This window comes from Adiantum capillus-veneris, chromosome 23 (genome assembly GCF_014529385.1).
Source record: "Adiantum capillus-veneris isolate H3 chromosome 23, ASM1452938v2, whole genome shotgun sequence".
Classification (NCBI taxonomy): Eukaryota; Viridiplantae; Streptophyta; class Polypodiopsida; order Polypodiales; family Pteridaceae; genus Adiantum; species Adiantum capillus-veneris.
The window spans coordinates 31,338,627-31,361,166 of NC_140953.1; the positions used below are offsets into that span (position 1 = coordinate 31,338,627).

Here is a 22,540-nt window from a genome sequence, read left to right on the forward strand (position 1 = left end):
TAATGATGCTTTGCGTACTGATTCATCCTCTTTCTGTTTGAATCTATGGATTTGCGAGACCGTGTTGTGAGCAATGCCTTTTGGCGAGAATTCTTCAATAAACTCCTCAAATAGCTCATCTAGGGTCTCAAAATCCCATTTTTCCACCGAGTCGAACCATGTAGCTGTATCATCTTCTAGAGTCAATCCAAATCCTGCAATCTGTGTCGCAAAATATGAAACTTCCTCTGCTCTAATCACTCTTCTAAAAGCCTCTACGTGATCTCGCGGATCTTTATCTCCGGAGTATTTTTTGTTTACCAATTTCTGGACTTGGGATGGTCTAACTCGTCGATTGTCTACAAGTCTAACCAGAGACTCTCCCAATCCTTCTCTCATTATCGCTCTTGAAGGGAATCCTGGTGGCTCTCTTCTTGGAATTCCTATAGGAATTCTCGTGTTTGGTGGAGTCATTTGTGGTCCTTCATTGCCCAAATATCCACCTCTTTCTAGTACAGTCTGTGGATTTGTGCTTTCTACAACTCTGTATTCTCGTCCATACTTGTCGACAACTATAGATCTCCATTGACACTCGACTCCGTATGTGTAGACATATAAGAGCTTGTAATCCGTTATCTCTTCTAGGTATGGATCTGAGCACCTATAAAGACTGACCTCATTGTCGTCAATGTATCTTTATAGTCCTTCACTCTCATGAACAATCATTCAAACTCTCTCAACAAGATGGGTCTTTATCAATTGCAAGTTTGGAAGATCCATTGTGGGAGGATATTCCTCTATCGTAGGGATCTCCAACCTTGTGTAAGCTACGTTTGAATCTAGGGTAGACATGATTTCTGGGCTTAAGAGCTTTTGCTTGGCTCAAGTAGACTTAGTCCACTGTGTTCAAGTGCTTTGATTAGGGAAAAGTCGAAACTATGTCCAAAACCGCAACTGTTTCGTCACAATTCTTGCAAATTGTCTCTTTCAGACACCCCTAACTTGCGGATGTATTTTGAGGCCTCAAACGACGTTTTTTTTCAAAATTGAACTAAATGGTTGCCGTTGGCATGCGTTTAGTTCATGTTTTACTCTAAGATCTATAGAGCCGCTCTCAGGCTACGTTTTGATATAAAAACTTTTCCAATCCGATACCGTTTGTGAAAGTTATGGCCAAAACACTGAATTGTAGTTTAGACTAGTCAAAATGAGTCCAAATTCAATTTTGAAAGAAGATTTGGGATCTCTGTGACACTGTGAACACTCCTGTATGGTCAAAAGTACAGTTGGACCCTAAAATCGGCCTAGAGACATCCTACGCGTAGGATGTCTATATGCTCAGAATTTAACAAAATTTGGTCTAGATACTCCCCTTAAGTCCAGCAACACAATGGTATGCTCAGAATTTCATTTCGCCCTAAAAATGGCCTTGAGACATCCTACGCGTAGTATGTCTTTTTGCTCAGAATGACTTGAAATTTTCACCCCAGCTTCTCCTTGATGTGCTGATCACAGTGGTGTGCTCATAGGTTGATTTGGAGTCCTAATTCAAGCTGGAGACATCCTACGCGTAGGATGTCTAACTTCTCAGATTTTGTCCAGACTTGCACTGTAGCTTCCCCTTGATGTGCTAAACTCACAGCTATTTTTACTTTTTGATTCTGACACCTATAGGTTGGTCAAATGATCAAGAATCTATTTCAAAAGCATGATGTCTGTTCTGATGAATTCCTAAGTCAAATCAACTCCAAATTGGACCAAAATTGACTAGGAGGCTTGCCTAAGGCTATACAACACCTTGCTGTGTCCACAGTTTGAATTTGGCCTCTAAATCATGCCTTAGACATCCTACGCGTAGGATGTCTTTTTGCTCAGAATGAACTAGACATCCGACGCGTAGGATGTCTACTGCTGATTTTTTGAGACTGAAGTGTCCCTGATGCTTCCTTATGCTCTCAACAAGTGCAAGTATGCTTCACAATTGCAAAAACATGCAAAAATCACTCAATTAAGCCTTTGCTGAAATTTTACGTTTTCTGACTCCGCCTTTTGGCTTTTGCAGGTCAACAAAAATAGGGAAAAACACTCAAGTCAATATGTTACTAGGGTAAAACCTACCCTCTGAACCCACTGGTGCAGTCAGAATTTTCAAATTTGGTCTCCAGAACCTCCTTGAGACATCCTACGCGTAGGATGTCTATGTTTACAGAATTGCAGGTTTTCTTCACAGAACCCTTGCAAATGCTCTTTTATGTGCACAACATCAGTCAGTCATACAAAAATATCCACAAAAGCTTGTTTAATGCATTTTTACCCTCAAAAGCACACTTTTCCTTGATTTCAAATGCAATCAAGCACTTTAGCAAATAATTCAATGTTGAATAGCTCTAGATTAGAATCGGATCACTTACTTAAAGCTACTCCTACAAATCATATGGGGTTTTGCATCTATGAGTAGAAAAACGCTGCACTGCCACACACGGACAAGTAAACTCTTTTATCACCTCACAAATAACTCGACCACCAACAACTACTCTAATCCACAGATCCTAACTAAACCTATCTAGTCGCAGACCCTCGGCAAGACACACGCTTCTTGGCTATCCACTTGATAGCGGAATATCCTCTTCTGGATCCACTTAAGAAAAAAGCTTTCTTAAGCCGAAACTAAATCAAGCAACCATCACATGAGTGTTAGTAGGAAACCTACTTAGGTCCTTGTGTCCCCGACAGCGGCACCAATGTTGGACGAGAGCGACTCACACACCCATGAAGTGCATGCAAACACTACCTAGATCAACATAATGTCAATCGAGGACACAGATGACACGATAGGCACACGGAGGAAATCTCTTAAGCTTGTCAGGCTGAGACCATCCTACACATACAACACTCAGGATGGCCAACTAAACCACAATCAAGAACCTCACTGCTCTCAACTACACCACCTAGCCGCATACACACATACGGAAGGTAACTCACCTAATCATGCCACATTCATACGAAACTTAAGGAACACCATCCCCTCACTAGGATACACCTGTCCCTAAGCTTCTACACTCAAAACCCTCACTCTAAACCCATCTGCGGAAAACGCGTAGGATGACAGAGCAAAATTTTGAAAGTACCCGAAACTGAAATTTATGAGTACCTATGCGTAGCTTATGTCGCCACGATTCTATAGACTACTAGCACGCAGAAAACAGACATCGTTTGATACACTTACAGCCACGAATAGCTCATAGATGTGTCGGCGTGTGCGCTTCGTCTCGCGTGGAATGCTTGGCGTTGTCACGTAGCTCTCCTTGAGCCTACAACAATGGTGCAGTCGGATCTCCAATGCGTTGAGCGAGCCCGGCGTAGCGAGAGGATGAAGCTCACGCTCACTCTCTTTCTCTCTCACACACAGTAGACGGCAGCGCTAAAGTTTTGATTATGATAAAAAGTCTTTTTTACAAAATGACCTAGGTACCTTATATACTAAGGCTACCTTAGGTTTAACCAAAAATGGGGTTGAAAGGGTCAAATGGCTTTGTATTTACAATCTGGAAGTGCCATTGCACCCCGGCTTCTGAAACTAGAATAACTACTCATTACAAATGACGTTTATAGCCATAATCCGCATCATTTCATAACTCGCAAAAGATAAGACTTTGGTACGAAACTTGAGTTATGTCGTGTTGTTGACCCAACAGTCAACAAAGGATAAGAGGATATGTGGACATCTCCTGTACAAAGAAATTCTGGTCATCTTTCACATCTCCTATAGTCACCTTAACGTTTGGACAAGCTCCGTACAACTCCTCTGATGAGTTGTTTGCTGCACGAATCATCCATCCATGATTTATATCAATTGGCCATTGTCCTTTTTGATAAAGACTCTTTGACATGAGGTTAATTTTTGACCCATGATCTATCAACGCAATGTATGGCTCTTCCAAGTCTCCTACTTTTACTAGGGTCTCAGTAGTTGCTCTTGCCCAGTGACTCTTCAAGTAGTAGCTTTTGTGAGTGGTCTCCACTTCATCTTCATCATCCAAGAAGCGAACGTGTTTTACTCCTCCCCTGGACTTGTAGCATCCAACAACAGTTTCTTCACCTTGCTCACCATAGACTTGTACACCCTCTGCATTTAAAGTCTCTTCCTCACCCTGTAGATGGATAGATTCAGTAAGAGACTGCCACTTTCTCTTTATGATATCAATTATTTCTTCGTGGAATTCTCGCTTTTGCTATACCAAGGACCTCGCCCAATGTAAATTCCACCTTACTGTTTAGAATCCTCTCTTCCAAAACCTTTTTGAGATCCGTTGCTACCTCTATATCGGATTGGAGTTTGTAGGCCGGACCCTTTGCTTTGGTTTTTGTTGCATCCTTCTTCTTTTATTTAGAGGCTTCTTGCATAGGCACTTCGGGGACATGCATCTGTTGCGGGGAAGGTGATCTAGGAGGCACTGTGTCATTTTTACCTCCACTCCTTGTTGCCCGCTTTGAAGGCCCTTCATCCCCATTGTCGCGCCTACGTTTCTCTTCAACAATGGCCTCATTTGCTTAACATTTGGCAATATATGCATGCACTGACAAAGAGTCCACAGGGTCATTCCAACCTGTTACAAGCCGAATACAATCTCCAGCTTCATGTAAAACCTCTGTAGTCACTTTACCCTTCATAGCAGACTCTATAGCACATGGCCATAGCTGTCCAATACCATTAGATTCCTCTTCTCCAGCCTTGATTGATCCTTTTCTTTTAATAGGATCCACCTTCAACCCATAGGCAGCTGCCTCAACCATTGAGATGGCATGGCTAGTAGCCATGTCCTCAACTAGTTTCTTCATCCCGCCTTTGCCAAAGTTTGTTCCCAAGAGCTTACCTGTTTCACTTAAGTGAATTTTTCCATCTTTAAAGAAAACGAGCTCCTTTGTCAAAGCGTCTTTAAAACTTTTACAATCCCTCCTTCCATGGTCAGTACTATCACACCATATGCATCTATTGACAAAGCCTTTTTTGGTTTGCGGTCGTTGCCCTGTAAATTGACCTGATGGTTGCCCCTTTTCTTCTAGCCTTGTAAGCTTTAACTTGAGCTCTTGCATTCCTTTGAAAATATCATCTAGGATGGATTTGTCACTCTGTGGAACCACAATCACAGGCTTTATAGGACTCTCGGAAACACTTGGGGATTGAGTAGGGTTGACTATCATCTTGTCTCTTCATCGTTGTCGCTTAGCTAGTAGTGAAATGGCGTCTTCGACCTCATTCCAATCAGTCTTCAAACCCTGTTCCGCATCCTTATCCTCAAGTAGTAGCTCTAACTTCTCTTGAATCTCTTTAACTGCGGCTTGCAAAATAAGCTCTGTTCCGCATCCTTATTCTCAAGTAGTAGCTCTAACTTCTCTTGAATCTCTTTAACTGCGGCTTGCAAAATAAGCTCTGTCTTCTCCGAGTTTACGGTAGCCTTTTCAGTTCTTGAAAGTTGATCATAACAGCGTTAGAATTCCCTTAGCAGTTCGGTAGGTGAGAGCCCCTCTTTTGGCCGAACTACCCACTCTAAGAAAGTCCTCTTTGTTACGTTTTCGGAGTCCTCCATGAAATAATTTTCCTTCAAGGCTAATTTGAATGCTTCCCAAGTTGCCCCATGCTCATTTCTAAGTCCCCTTACATGCTCTCTAATCTCGGGAACCACAGCAAGTTCAAAACTTTGCACCATCTCTGCTTCGGGCACTCGATAAAGCTCCATGTCCTTTACATATCCACAAAGATACTTTGTTACATCTTTACCTTTAAATTGGTCCAATTTGTTCACCACAGATTGAAGCACTTTGGTTGAGGAGAGCTCCCTTCTTTCTGGAGCTTGCTGCTGCATAAACACTACAAAAGCTTGAAACATTTGCATTGTGACTGGATCAAACCGAACCCCTTGTTGCTCTATAGCTTTAAACCTTTCTTTTGAGACCTTCAATGAAGCTTTTGAACCCTCATCCTAGCCTACTTTCGCGTCGGGTTCACCAAGAACGTGTCAGGAAGTGCGCAGTGCGACTAGGAAAGCGTCGGGCCTCTTACTGTGAGGATTCGTAGCAAAATCAAGCAAGGCGTAGACGATTTGAAGCCAAAAACACACTAAAAGAAGAAAAAAACTCCAGCCATGAAAGATCCACTTTGAAAAAGAACCAATACTAACTCAAAACTCTTGTGTGAAGATTAGGTGTAGCCTCGCTCCCAATTACACAGATGCAGTGCTCATTCGACCTGTTAAAAACCCTAAATTTACGCTTCGATTCTTCGTCGTGACCATTTCATGGAAGCTTCAATACTTCATTGGAGAAGCCCAAGTAGTTATTTGAGGAGGGGAAACCCTAATTGGAGGCCTCACAGCCTCAACCATGTAGTGGAAGCAGCACGGGACTGCACTAGCACCCTGTAAAGGAATGGCTGTATCTCCTTGCTCATGTACCCCAAATGAGCTCATTCTTGGCTCTAAAAATTCCCACACAACTTGAGTAACAACGCCAGCATCGTTGATGTGGCATTTTGAGCTATTTTGAGCATTTTTAAGGCTATTTTTGATCATTTCTAGGCCATTTTTAGCCCAAAAATGTCACTTTTTGTCCGTAAAAAGCCCAAATGACCTGGGAAAAATCCCTAAACTTATGGAAAAATCCCATTGGGCTCAAAGTTCATGTTGAAACTCATTTTACCACTTGGTAAGCACTTTGGACACGTCTTTCACGCCAGAGCACAAAACCTTCTATTTTTGGCCGAGATTGTCCGCATTGAACTTTCTAGGCAAAACGAACGTGCCACTTCGAAACACTTGACATTTGTACATTCCTAAAGCAAATTAAGCATATATTTATGTGAAAAAGCATTCCATGGTATCACGTGTAGGGCCTCGCCCGCTCGGCAAGGTATGTACACGACTGCAACCGTGACATTCATTTTCGCATATATTTAACTATGTACATTGTAGCATTTGGTCCCACACATCATAAACATTAAGAGTGAGATAGATACTTTAATTTCAAATTATGAACGTACCATGGCACGACAACGCACGCAGACAAAACAATACATAAACATACAACAAACAAGGGACACAAGCTTCATAACATACAAAGCTGAAGTCTATATGTTGATGTCTAGGCAATAATGCTACATAAAGGAGAGAAGCCATCAACAACATTTTGGCCGCCTCATCAATACACTTTTAAATATGACCTAGTTGCAAATAACTCAAGATAGAGAGAGATCCAACGTAGCTCAGTTAGTGAGACCTTTGTGATGTAACCCCAAGGTTGAGGGTTCGAAACTCATGGGTTACGTTCTCTTGGGTGTATTCTCCTTCGCTATTGGGGGGTGGTTCCCATGGTTTCCCCTAGAGGGTGTAGGTACATCAATGTACAATTGTAAATACATGATATGTGTATAGTTTCTCCCCTTCTCCGCCTTGATGGTGGAAAAAAATGTATTTATTGGAGATTGCAAACCAAGAAAAAAGTGCCAAAACTCTCATTCTCTCTTTGATCAATGCATTCCTTCGACTATTAACCGTCGCATGAACAAAGAGAAAAACCATTTCTTGAATTCTTGGGAGCAATGGTAATTAATGAAAAACCAAGCGATTCTAATCTGGACACAAATTGTTAGATTCTTCTACTTTCACTAGATTTGGAAGACTAGGAATCTCGACGCCGACAACTAGATTCACAAGGATTATCCAAGACACTAGGGGAGGGAAGAATACAGACGAGTGGAATCAGACATCACTCGTCGTCATGATCACTAGCTGTGCGTAAGGTTTCATGGGTTAAGTCTATAGCTGTGTAATTCCTTGGTGTATAGAGCGCTCGCTCAAGGCTGGGCATGAGCTTGAGATTTCTTTTGTACATTTCTTGACTCCAATACATCACTATAATGAGTTTGACAGAAAAAAATAAGGGGAAATTACCAAAATACCCCTCTAATTTGAGGAAATTCCCAAAATACCCCTCAAATTTCAAAAATTCCCAAAATAACCCTGGTTGTGAGACTACATTTCTCGAAAAATAAATTTTTCTGTAGGTCTTCACAAGAAGAGTGATTGTCTATCGTACAAGATGCTAAAACTACAATTTGAATTGGTTACGTAGGCTTTGGAGATGAATTGCTTCATTATTTTTAGACATAATTGCCTTTTTTGCGATGGTAACCGGTGACAAATTACATGCTGAGCACTCAAAAATGGATCTCAATTGTCAAAAACGAATGAAGATTAGAAAATCTTGAACATTCCAACCAAAATAGATACAAGGGTATTTTGGGAATTTTTGAAATTTGAGGGGTATTTTGGGAATTTCCTCAAATTAGAGGGGTATTTTGGTAATTTTCCCAAAAAATAAATACAAGCCTCAAGACGTGAGACGAACAGGCAGAAAAGTCAAAACGGGAGGACGACAAGACGTGCGCTCTCTCTCTCTCTCTCTCTCTCTCTCTCTTCATGGATCTGGAGGTCGCAACGCTGGTTTTTCTCGATGTGCCCTAACATTATATTCAGCTCCCCTGATCCTGATCAGCTTGCCCCTGATCAATGGAGGCGGAGGCTGCTGCATCTCACGCCCGCCATGACCATCTGTTGAATACTGCAGCTGATCCCAGCAGCAGGTCCTTGCCTTGGACGCTTACAGCCGCAGCCATCACTTACGCACTTCTGGTCTCCACCAGCTGGGCCATCGGCATCCGCCATGCCAGGCTCGGCGACAAGTCGACCTTCTTAGATCGCTTGCTGTGGAACGCCTTCAATGCATTGTTTACGCCCGCTGAGACCATTCAGTATATGCTCTACCAGGCGCTGATGCTTCTGTTGGTCCGAGGCAGCTATCTCAGCAAGGGCCAGCCCCTCTTCCCTCACCTAGACATCGCCATGAACCACCTCATTCTCAGCTCCTACTGGTTTATCGAGGTCCCCCCTTCCCAAGACCCCGGCCCGCATCTGCGTCGCTACCTCGTCGACGGCGACTCAGACTCCCTCATCAACGCTCTGCACCCCCTTGAGCTCACTCCGGCCATCAACGCCTCTGCAGGTCACTTTGGCCAAGCCAATACTCCTCTACAATACGCCCTTCCCGACTATGGTAATCAGCCCAGGCAGTGCCTTCTCCTCCCTGCTCCCATTTTTTTAGGGGATGAAAGCGTGCAAGAAAGAGAGGCGCTGCTGATGTGCGGCTTCCAGGCACTCCAACAGGTGCCGGAGCTTTCTTCGATGGATGAGAGAGCTCGACTGAGCCCCTTGAGAGTATTGGCGATGGTGTTGCAGGCAGGAGGGTATGCGCTGGGGGTGGTGGAGAGATGGAAGCGGGGGCTGGGAGTCAGCCCGCTGGAGGCAATGGTGTGTATGTTTTGTGTGCCCATGCTCATTCAGGTTCTGCTGGAGCCTGCTGCTGCACGCCTCACTCACGAGCGCCCTCTTCTGCTTCGCCTTCAGCCTTCCCAATTCACAATGTTCCGCGACCTTCCTCGGTCACCCGTTGACCGCGAACAGCTACATCGTGGCATCATCTCTCAATTCTTCATTTTGTTTGCACTTTTATGCTGTGGCTATCTTCTCCTCCCCATCCTCACACTTTACTTCACCTTCCGTTATTATTGGCAATCGTGTGGCCTTTGTTCACTATCTACCCTGCTCCTCTTTCTCCTTTGCACCTTCCAATACTATGTACTCACCCTACTCCCTCTTGTGGCCCCAAATTATGACCTCGGCCATGACTTAGAAGCCCTGGCGGATGTCGATGGTCCCCAAAGGCGACCACTCGTCGACCTATTAAGAACTCCTTTGTTCATTATTTCTCTTTGCCATATGCTCATGATCTTCCTTACCATCACACTTACCATTTGGTCAACAATTGAACACTGGAGCTCATTCCACACACCTACAAAGCCCAATATTGCTTGGTTGCTACCACACTTTGGTGCATAATCAATGTCATGCATGTGAGATGACCAATACAAGATCAAGTTGATTCTTTTCACCATATTCATTCCAATCGAGTCGGATAGTAGAGCTACCCAATAAGTGTCTATTTCAAGATCTAAAGAATATGCTTGATACCATGTACCCTTTTGCAACATGCTAGTATTGTGGCTTGCCTTCATAATGCATCTTGCACATGTAATGAAAACTACGATGGCTTATGATAAAATCTTGGAGTATCTTATACAAGGATCAATTTTTGACTCAATTTTTGACTCACTCCTTGTAAACAAACAAATGAGAAAATCACTAGGGCTATCACACTAACAACAAACATAGAGAGAGACTTTTGCACAAAGATTCAAAAACAAATATTTGGTTTAAGTCGCATTCAAACATAACTAATCAATTTGACATCTATGACTCAATAGGAGTCAAGGTGTACACGTATACACCAATCAAATTAACATGATATATATATCTTCACCACACACACACACACACACACACACACACACACACACACACACACACACACACACACACACACACACACACACACACACACACACACACACACATGCTATGCACATACATGCATATGTGTGGGTCTATGTACATACACACGTTGTTGTACCATGGCATGGAATTACCATAGAAAGATGAGTATGAATTAATGTGCATGGTTTTAGATGAGAGGATGCCACAATGTACAATATACCTACAACGGTGCTTGTTGGTGGTTTTAGTCACGTGAAAATATCTTATTGGGGAGTTCGAGCCCTAAAATGCGGTGCCATCATGTTTCTTGATTTTAGAATGTGTCTTTGATGCCTTTAGGATGTTTATAAGCTAAGGGAATGCTATGGGTTTACCCAGTGCACGTGAAAAATCAAATGCAAGCCATCACTGTCTATATGCCATAGTTGGTGTGTTAGGCTTTATACGTACTTCTATCCTATGCCTATGTGAACAACCCCTTATGGTGCTACTCTCACACACCCTAGTGGGAGACATGCCTACACCTAGCACCTCAATTGCATGCCACTTGGAGCAGCCACTTGTCTTCTCATGCACACCCATCTAGATGGATGCACTAGCATCTGCCACCTCCATCATTTGCATGTACTACTTCATCTATAAATGGAGAAGCATTTTACAATCTCATCTTGTTTTAACATATCAATTTTGCATATTTATCAGAGTCAATTTCACATACCAAGAGACAATCACCTCCTATTGATTATGAATGCTACTAATTCTTATCAAGTCATTATCTACCCCTAATCGAACCTTGCAAGTGATATCAGAGTGATTGTGAGGCTCACTATAAATAATATTAGCATTATTTTTCATTGTAAATATTTTTATTTTCATACTCTAGGTGTTTCATTCAACTTGTGATAAGTGGCTTGGAAAGCATGAGTGTATGAGCCAAGTGTCAAGAGGTCCTCAGGTTTCAGAGCTTTCCAAATTGAAGAGTTGAAGGTTTTCCATTTGAGTACATTATCACATTTATAAGCCACACTATTTTTCTTTTTCTCTTGAAAAAATCCACGGAGTCGGAAGCAACCCTACACTTTGCATGACTACCTATGTGCCACCTACATGCCACTACCTCTTACCTAAGAGTGCCACCTCCTATGCCATGTATTAGGGCATGTGGCTCAACATGTGGCTTTAAGGCTACACTCTCATAGTGCTATATAAGCACACAACTCATTGTACAAATATATGCATCTTATCAATCTTTCTTTTTTGGTGTTATTTTGTACTTTGATCGCGTGCGTCAATTTTAAATTAGCATGTTAATTCAACTTCCTAATTATGAATGTGACAAATCATTATCCACCGTGATTTGAGTCTTACAAGTGGTATTAGAGCTGTGAGCTCCTCGATGTGTCTAGCGAGGCCACACTTGGAATCACAGACCTGAATTGGTTATGAATCCCAATTGAGCGCCAGTCTTGAGATACAGCCTTATGTGTGGTTCTTAAATCTGAAGCACTGGTGGAGCCTTACGAGTACAACATTTGTAGCACGCTGAGTTTCGTTGCTGCAGGCATTATCGGCCACTTGGTTTTGCCGGATTTACACCAACAATCGGCATCGCCTACTGTTGATAATCAACATAGCGACACAATTTTTTGTACTCAAGTATTCCTCATCGCCCACCTAAGTGTTTCTTTCCTTGTGCATCCACATACTCACTAACCCCCAATTGGCTTCGCTATCCACTGCCTTGACAGGTTGCACAACGTCATCAAGTTCTGTTGCCAACGCTGTCTACTTACTGATGGTAAAGGTTTTGTCATGTGTAGGTGACCAGTTCATGCCACGTTGACAGCCTTGCATACACTTACTATGCATTGATCTTGCCATTGCCCATCTCACAACTTGTGGCCATTATAGCTCGCGTCATCATCACACATGGAGTCTTTTGCTAGCAAAATTGAGCTTTGTTAGGTTCTTTTAATTAGGCTCCCATTCCCACCAAACTTAAGTGGCATTTGCCACCTTTTGTTTTTCAATAAACTTTCATCGAGTCGACTTGACGACCACCCGTAAAGGTCTTTCATGGAAAGTAATGACTGTGCCTTAACAAATCAACCTCAAATTACAAAGACACGCACTCAAAGGAGGCAATGATATCAAATTTTTTAAAAAAAGGGTGGACTATCAACAATTAGCTGTGACGAACATCACCAACATGATGACTACGACATGATGAACGAGAATCATACTACACTAAGGATGTACGACGAATCCCTACATACTACATTACCCTCTATACTTGCATGATGTATCCAAATGTGAGAAAAACATGATGTATCTAGTTTGAGAACCATGTTTATCATCCAAATGCATACCGATTCATCTACCTAAGGAATCCTTTTATGGATTATGCATTGTTGAATCCATGGAGATCCAGGAATGATGTATCTTAGGAAATCCTAGGATGAAATCAAGTTTAAGGGGGCGATTGCTAGGTACTTCCATCCTATGCCTATGTGAACAACCCCTTATGGTGCTACTCTCACACACTCTAGTGGGAAACTTGCCTACACCTAGCACCTCAATTGCATGCCACTTCGAGCAACCACTTGTCTCGTCATGCACACCCATCTAGGTGGATGCACTAGTATCTTCCACTTCCATCATTTGCATGTACTGCTCTGTCCCGATAAATGAAGAACTATTGTACAAATTCTCATTTTGTTTTAATCTATCACTTTTTCGTATTTATTAGAGTCAATATCTCGTACCAAGAGACATTCACCTCATATTGATTATGAATGCGACTAATTATTATCCGCCCTAATTGAGCCTTGCATGGTGTGTGTGGGCCATCACAAATGTATTGAAAATTGATCAAAAGTTGAAATTTGATGCATAGCCATGCTTTGGACCATGAAAGCCATGCTTTGGACCATGAAATCTGATGCATAGCCATGCTTTGGACCATGAAAGGAGTGATTCCATAAAATTTGTTATTTATATGACTCTGTTTGGCATTTTTCCAACCAAAAATGGCATTTTTTGGGAAAAAATGGTATGAAAAAGAACGAAAGGTGTGAAAGGCCCAAATTTTGCCTCACATTATGAGGTTTTTGTATATGGAACCAAGGGTGCTTACAAATGTCCCCTTTGTACAGATTCACTTCATGGTTCCTCTAGGAGACAACAATGTAGTCCTGCCTCCCTTTCTTCTTGTTTTTGAGCTTGTAAGGGGGTGAATTTGGGTTTTCGTTGTAGGGGGGGTTGGGGTTTCAAATTAGTTTTGTGGTCATGTGTATTTAGAGATTTCATGACTGAACAAAAAGTGTTTTCAATCATTCTTTTGACAAATTTTCATCATGAGTTTGTTATTTTCTCATCATGAACTCACTTAGTACTACAAGTAGTTTAAGAAGAAGGTTTGTGATTTCTCTATCATGAATGCTCCTAAATTTTTAAGCATCTTTAGGGGCACAATTTTTTAATAGTTGTTCATGAACGCTCTTAGCATTTGGGTGGGATATTTCTCTCGGTGGGTGTTTATGATTATTTTCACATAGCTAGGGATTTCACATCTTCCCAACTAGGCAAAATTTTCTCTCACATACTTTTTGGTGAACCCTACGTGAAGCATTTGGGGTGAGAGTTCATTGTGCCATCACAAGTAGACTGAATTATGTGGATGACCAACAAGAGAAAAATGGGATGTGACTTAATTCAGACACCATGCATCTATTTCAAGCATTTGCATTCTATATGCAACAATAATAGCCTGCAAAAAGGAGGGAAGTTTTTGCTGTACAACTAAGGCTCTACATTCAAATATAGAGAAGATGGACCAATTTTATGGAAGAGATGTCACCAAGTACCTTTGTGAGTATGTAAAGGAAATGGAGTTAGATCTAGTACTTGAAGTGGCAATGATTGTATGTTTTGAGTGTGTTGTGGTCCCTAAAATTAGACATCATGTAAGGGGAATTGAGAATCAGCATGTTGAAAATCGGGAAGCATTCAAGGTAGCCTTAAAGGAGGAGTATTCATGGAGGATACCAAAAGGGTTAGGAAAAGGACATTTTTGGGGTGGGTTTCCGAGCCCAAAGAGGGTGACTATCTACTATGGAGCTACTCAACAAATTTGAGAGATGATATGCACCACTTTCAGGGATAGAGATAGGGTAAGTTGGATGCAAAAAAGACAAAACGCTTCCTACAAGCCATAGGCAAAGATATTCAAGAGAAGCTAGGATTAGTTCTTAAGGACATGAATATTGAATAGGTCTTTCAAACAGATTTGGAAAGACGTTGAAGAAGCTATTTTCGTATTTTCCAAGAAACAACAAAGGAGAGATAAGATGGTGGTGAATGGTCCTTTTCCTGGTTCTAACTATTTTGAGTCTTCAATAACTCTTGCTATTGTCATCAAAAGGGTGATGGCTCCATGCTTGATGAACTTGCTAAAAGGATGGGGGAATTGAAACTAAAGCTGGCTAGGCTTGAAGAAAAGGGATAATCATCACAACAAGCTTTAGAGCAAAGACCTCAAAGCAAGGATGGGTTTGTGCATAGATGCATATGGTATGACAACAAAGACCATGTTAGAAGGGATTGTGACCGTTTCAATGATGCTTTGAGGAAGGACCTTGTTTTCTTCGAGGATCAGAAGGTTCAGTTAAGGAAGATAGGCATGCCCTTGGGGACAAAATTTGGAAAAGGGGGGATGCAAATGATGGTGGAGGATATGGCAACCAATGATGCCATTTCCAGAGCGGAGGTAGCTACTTATGGAATGAAGATCGTGCATTTCTCATGAGGATGTGTCAAAGGCTTATAAAGAGGTGATGAGTGATGATGTTGGTGAGTTATGTGGAAGAAGCCTGTGTATCCCTTTACAAAGAGGCTCAAAGTGCTGATCTTCCACTTCAAAATTGTTCCCCACTTCCTAATACTCACAACATAGTGAGTGATGTGGCATTTTGAGCAATATTTGACCATTTTGGGTCATTTTGACCATTTTATGACCATGTTTAGCCCAAAAATGCCCTTTAGTGCCCGTAAAAAGTCCCTACAAGCTAAGAGAAATCCCTAAAATTGTGGAAAGTCCCCTTGGTCTAATATTACATGCTGAACCTCATTTTTACATTTGGCAAGAACTGAGAGAGAGAGAGAGAGAGAGAGAGAGAGAGAGAGAGAGAGAGAGAGAGAGAGAGAGAGAGAGAGAGAGAGAGAGAGAGAGAGAGAGAGAGAGAGAGAGAGAGAGAGAGAGAGAGAGAGAGAGAGCAGAGAATTAACCACTTTCTACTTTGGTTTATATTCACAATATGACAAGTTGATCACAACACACCGACAAGGAGATTCATGAGAAACCTTATGATACAAACTAAGTCCAATATTTGATCCCCTCACACCAAGCACTGTCTTAGGGCTATGAGAGCACTCTCCACCACTTCACCCACTTAGAATGACTCTTTAGATTAAAGACCAAGAGCACAAAGACAACACACCACACCAATCTCATGAAATAGATACAAATATGAAACAATAGTACATCTTACCCTATGAAGCCTCCATGAAGTATGTTGCCAAATGGATGAAAGAGTAACCAATTGGTAGCCTTGAACACATTCGGTTGCGTACCAATTTAATCCTTTATAGATATGATAAAATTATCTACATCATATGGGTGCTTACTAGCTAGGTTTGTGATACACTCTAGAACTTAGATCTTCCCAGCATGTCTACAGAGGAAGGGTTACATGACTTTGATGACACTAAAGGCATGACAAGTTCCAGCACGGAGGAGATACAAAAATGGATCTCAGAAGTGCGTAACCTCCTGTCTCACAAAGAATACATGCAATATGAACTCAAAGTACTTGAATTAGAGGCACTTCTAATGATCAACCCTGATGAACTAGTAAAGAATCATGGGCATGCTATGATATCTCTACCACTGATGAGACAAGAAGCCCTCCTTTCGAAGAAGAAGATGATGCCTAGTCTTGAGCCCAACCATAAAGGGGATTACAGGGATGCACTTGTAATGGATGACCAAGTCCTGACAATCCTTAAGAACCAACCATTATGGAGGAAGAAGTGGTTTGAGAAGCGCCCAACAGATGAAACTTACTATAGAAACATGCCTCAACATCTCAAGATCGACCCGAAATTATGCCCTATCAATACGCGGCTGTCTTGGGATAACTTCTATGCCTAGAAAAGCAAAAGGCCAGTAATGTTGAACTACCCAGTTCTCACAAAGCCAAGATGTAACTTCTCTCCCTCGGAGAGATATATGGTCAACATCTACAAGGAGTCATCGACCAAATGAAGGATGTTCTAGATTTGCCATGCCAAATGCTGGTGAATATTTCCACAAGATGCTAATCACATGCATCACCACATTTGAAGATATAGATGCAGCGGAACACTCATGGCAGGTATTCCTTGAAGGCACCAGAGGATTGTGCTACAATTTGGAGACAGATATTCCTAGAAAAAATGTGATCATGGGGTTATCATGCAAAAATTTGAGGAGGCATTCATGACTGGGTTCTTTGAAATCAATTCATCCATCATTAACCCCATGACAAGGAATCTATCTGCCCGCCGATATATAGCTTACCAGAGCACATTGAGCAACAATCTTTCAGAGAGCTGGCAACAAAGGTGGAGATTGAAGCACAATGTCGGGGGATAAATGTGCGAATGGTGAGCCGGGAAGGCACCGGGCCTCTGGCTGTGAGAGGTGCGGGAAAATAGGTGCAGCAGACACAATTAACGACAACAGTGCTCAAAACAAGCAGCTCTCTTAATTCGAGTTAATCAACCGTAATCATCATTAATCAATCATTGCTGGAGGCTTAATGCTCCTTACAAGATGAATCATGGCTTAAACTAGGTGCTAATCAAGAAAAGTGATAATGACTTGCTTAATATTGCCTTCTCCTTCTTCTCGTTATAGCTTAGGAACTTCCTCTTCCAATGGCCATCTGATTTGTCTTCCACAATTGAATGGGTTTAGGCTCAGCTAATGGTTTAAGATTAGGCTTGGCTAATGAATTGAGATTAGGCATCGGCTCAGTTCCGTGATCCTGCAGGCTTCAATTCCTTAGTTTCTTTAATCCGTGACAAGATTTTGCTCAAGCTTCGATCTCCATCTTCCTTGCTTGCATGCCTTGCCGAGAACTAGCTCGAGAGATTAGAAATCAACCTTGATATATAGAGCTTAAGAATGGCTTAAGGCTTTTTAATGAGGCTTAGGATACTTGGGGTTTGGGTTATGTTGATTCCGGAGAGAGAGAGAGAGAATAATTATGAGGTTAAGCTTATGATAGCGGGAGCTTAGGAGCTTGGCCTCAAAAAGCTTCTTCTAGAATGATGGGGAGCTTAGGAGGAGTTTAGCTTATGAGATTATGTGGAGGAGATTAGCTTATGAGATTATATCGTGAAGGCTTAAGAGCTTAAAGCTTATGAGGAGGCTCCCCCCAAGATGATGAGATGAAGAAGCTCAGCAAATCACACGACATTTTTTTAGGTTGCATGCCGACGTCTCTAAAAATAGCCTACCCATTAGCGACATCGCTAATGGGTGGCTGATGTGGCAGGAACCGCCCCCATGACGTGGCGGGGCCGGATTTGGGCCAACACCAAATTCGGCGCGAGTAGCACCAAACTGGAGGGCCCTGACGTGCTAGGCATTTTTGTATTCTTCGTCGACGTCATCCGACAAATTCCCTGGCCTGCACGTGCGTTTTTTGCTTGCGCTGTTTTCCTCCTCGCTGCCGCCATGACCTCCTTGTTTTCTTTTTCTTCCACACTCAACTAAAAAACCCTTTTTGTTTTGGGTGCCCACCCCATGGGTGGGCGGCCTTTGGGTTTATAGCCTTTGGACCTTTGGGCGGCCAGCGTCCTTCATAAGGGCACCACATTAGGCAAACAACTTAACCAAGGCACTGATTGGCATGTAAATTAACCAAGGCACCGGCAAGTTGAAATTCTCTACTCAATGCACTCTACAAATCTACTCAATTTACATGCACTGATTGGCATGTAAATTAACCAAGGCACCGGAAAGTCGAAATTCTCTACTCAATGCACTCCACAATACGTCATTTCGGATGATGAGCTCATCAAGAGCCTTTTGTGCTTTCATAACGGCACCACATTTGGCATACATATACATTCCGGCCAAGGTAGTGTTGGCCTTTCCCCGCAATCATTGCATTCCAAAAGGTGACATTTCGAACATGAGACTCCTCAAACCAATTTCTGTTCATGCATTCCAAAACTTGGATAAAGCTCAAAAATTCCCAAATAGCACTCCGATCAAGCCGACCAGGGCGGTTCAAACCTGGCCCCCGGTGATACTTAAATTGGCCATATCTTGCCGAATGAAATCTCGATCACCGATCTGAAAAGACCGACTCGCTCCAAAAATTGAGCACTTCATCCTGATGCATTCATTCCAGTTTTGTTCCCTCAGCTGTAGTTTCCCAATCCGGTACGGATCTGCTACTGACTCAACTTAAAATTGTCATAACTTCTTATCCGTAGCTCCAATTGACAAGCCTTAACACTAGGTTGGTAATGGGACACTTTTATGTCCTGTTAAGTGACCATTTTCCTTGAATTATGTCAAGAGTTTCAAAATGGATTTTGAGATGCTATCTATCTAGAAAGTTGTCTCATGAGCTGAAAAAAACTTGACATTTTTTTGGAATATCAATTCCATCTTTAACCTTGTCCTTGCACAACATTTCACAACCTAAACTGTGTGAAAAAACGGGTCCTGTTTTTGGCTTTTTTCAACTTTTTGCAACTATACCACTCTAGAATTCATGTTTGTGAGGTCTATAATGCTAGAGAACTATCTTTAGTAGTCCTCAACATGTCCTGATGCTTCTAGGGAGAAATAAATGTTAAAGTTGTAAGTTATGACCAAATTACAAAAATTGTCAAATCCTGTTTTTTAGCCAATTTTAGCTCTTCTATTATTTTTTTGGTGGCTTTTATGATATCCAAATGTAGTTTTGATTTTCTATGTCCCATATTGTAACATAAAGCTAATATTCCTTGAGATTTTTGGCACCTAATACCCTATTTTGCATAGTACACAACGATGGTTGGTTTTTTCTATTATAGAAGAAAACAAAACATTCTAGTATATCAAGTATAGCTTTTTCAATATTGCTAGTTTCTTGTGACAACTATATGCATTTTGTAGGTAGTAACCATATCTATTCATAAGGATCAAATTTGGCTAGATATTCAATAGTTTCTATGGGATTCTACAACTCATAATGTTGAACCCAGTTTTTTCATGTTTGCTGTATTTAGCACTTGATCTTTGTCCCCAATATTCCCCTTGGTAAGAGATGTATTATTCTTTTGACATGCTCCATGGCTCCTTATGAACCTAAAGGACAATAGGGAACTAAGAAAACATGCATATATTATTTGTATTCAGCGTGGCTATAGAAACTTTGATGATAGGTTTGCAGAATGGTAAAAATTCAACTTTTTTGTACCTATTTCTTTTGGCAAAACAAAAAATAGTGTGTGAGAAGCAATCATATGTTCTGATCACCAACCCATTGAAGTTAACAAGGAAATTCATCTCAAGTCCTACAAAAATCCCTAATCTTATTTTTATACAAAAAAACATAAGAAATGACTGTTTTGATGAAAATGTACAGGTCCATCAACTTTAGAGGCTTGGTGTGACCAAAAGATGAGAAATTTTACAAGTCTCTTATTTTTTCCATGTGTAGTAGTCCTTGAACTATAACCTCATGAAAGGATTTTACAAAATGAGTGGATCTACTATGGTTTTGGAGGTTTTTTTCAAAACCCTGAAAGGATATTTTTATGTCCTGTTAGGTTACCAACCTAGTGTTAAAGACAAGCATGTAGAGCTTTTTGAGTGCTTCAACTTGGATTAATAAAATCCCAGCTATGATCACTTCAAGAATACTCACTGATTAGCATTACCAACACATCTTCTGACCCTTAGAGCCGTATCTGGCACACTTTCAGCTTAAAAATTGTCTTGTTAGCAAGCCCTTATAACTGCTGATTAATCCTATAAGATTCAAATAAACCTGATTGGCTTTCCTTTGCTCATTTTCTTGTCATAGGAGCGGAGCGGCACGACAACGAGCAGAAAAGTTTACTCTGCACTCTTGAGAAGCGTACACTGGACTATTGATGAAGAAGGCTACATTCAGCCCAGCCCCAAAATTGCCCAAGCAACACAAAGATAACTTGGCAACACAACGAAGCAGACAAAGACAGTTTGCATGGGGACATGCAAAGACTAGGAAGGGAGGAATGTTGGTAGTTAAGCTAGACGGGTGCCCTTCGAGTTGACCCCTTCTCCCATGAGACCCAAAATTTCAATGTATGTTCATTAGTTTTTCGAGAAGCCTTATAACTATTTGATAATCTCTGATTATAGAGGGACAATATTTGCGAGCTGAGTTGTAAAGTTTGTAATGGAGTCTGAGTCTTGTAAAGTCGGCCACTGGCCATAGATCCCTAGGTATAAAGTCTATTTTGTAAGGTGGAAAAAGGGACCCTTATCATTATCAAGTATTGAGTTTTGAAGCGTATTATAAGTAATGGGATCTTTAGAAGTAGAGATAGCATTATCATCAATATCGTCATCATAAACATGACATGAACCATTTTCAAAATCAATAGGCATATCAACAAAAATATCAATATCATCATTGGAAACATTCGGAATGGATGGTTGTGAAGAGAAAATTTGCTCTATAGGAAGAGTTTCATCATCTGAAAGAAATGGAAATTTTTAAAGCAACGATTTATTATCATCAAAATCATCCATGGACCATGAGCCTCCCATAAGCTGTTTGTTAAAAGTAGCATCACAATTCACAATTACTTACTTGGAGGAAGGGTCATAGAATTTGTAGCCTTTGAAAGTGTTAGAATATCCAATAAAAATAACTTTAAGACCTTGAGCATCAAGCTTTGTTCGTGTTTCTTTGGGAACATGAATATAATCAATACATCCAAAGGTTCGAAAATGAGATACAGAAGGAATGTCACCTGTTCATGTTGTGATGGGTATCTTACCAGCAGAGAATCTTCTTGAGGTGACGACCAGTTTGAAGTTCCGCAGCCTTTGGAATTGTTTGAAAACAGATAGATAAGGCCTCATATTTTTGTCTAAGTAGAAATACAAAAATATATTGTGAGAAATCATCAATGAACGTAATGAAATAGCGATATTGTGATCTTGAAGAAGGTAGACGTCCACGTATATCAGTTTCAACAAGATCCAATATGTCATGAGAATGAGTTGTATTTGAGAGAGGAAAGGGTTTATGATTATTTTTTCCAAGAGCACAAAACTCACAAATGCCCATCTGGGGATGAGCTTTAAGATCCATCCCATGAACAAGATCATGATGCTGCAGATCAAGGAGTTTTGAAAAATTAGCATGAACAAAACGGTGATGCCATACGTTGCAATCATGATCACCTGGAGCAGTGACAACATTTGCTACAACATCATTGAGAGAGAGTTCAAACAAATTACCATTTAGAGAAGCAGTGGCTATAGTCTGTCCATTTTTCTCAATTCGGCATTTGGTATGATCAAATCCAACAAAGAGACCAAGATCAACAAGTCTAGCAACTGAAATAAGATTATGTTAAAGATCTGATACATGTAATACTCCCTGCAAAATTCAAGTGGAAGAAGATAAGGCCCACCAAGATATAAATCTCCAATACACTTTACTTGACAAATTGTATCATCCTCAAGATAAACAACACACATTGAACTGGTAGTGAATGATAGTTATGGAGCCACTTAGAGTGACATTTCATATTTCCTGTAGCACCCAAATGGATAATAAAAAGTGATCCATCATGTACATGAAGTATTCTGTCTAGAGCAACTGAACATAGAATACAACTTGTTTCTGGTACAATATTGTCTCAATGTTCAGTAGCATATGATCTATTACGATCTATGTCGAATCGACGCTTATATCACATTTGAGTGGGATGATCAAATCACCCACAAAATTCACAACAAAAAGAAGAATCTCTAGATAAACGTGGTTGTTTAGTGGTAATATTGTGTT

The 22,540-nt window shown here is 41.1% G+C and overlaps 1 pseudogene; it reads left to right on the forward strand.

Annotated features, from left to right (window-relative positions):
• The first annotated feature begins 8,350 nt into the window (after positions 1-8,350).
• Positions 8,351-9,846, forward strand: LOC147427593 (uncharacterized; annotated as a pseudogene).
• The last annotated feature ends 12,694 nt before the right edge of the window (positions 9,847-22,540 follow it).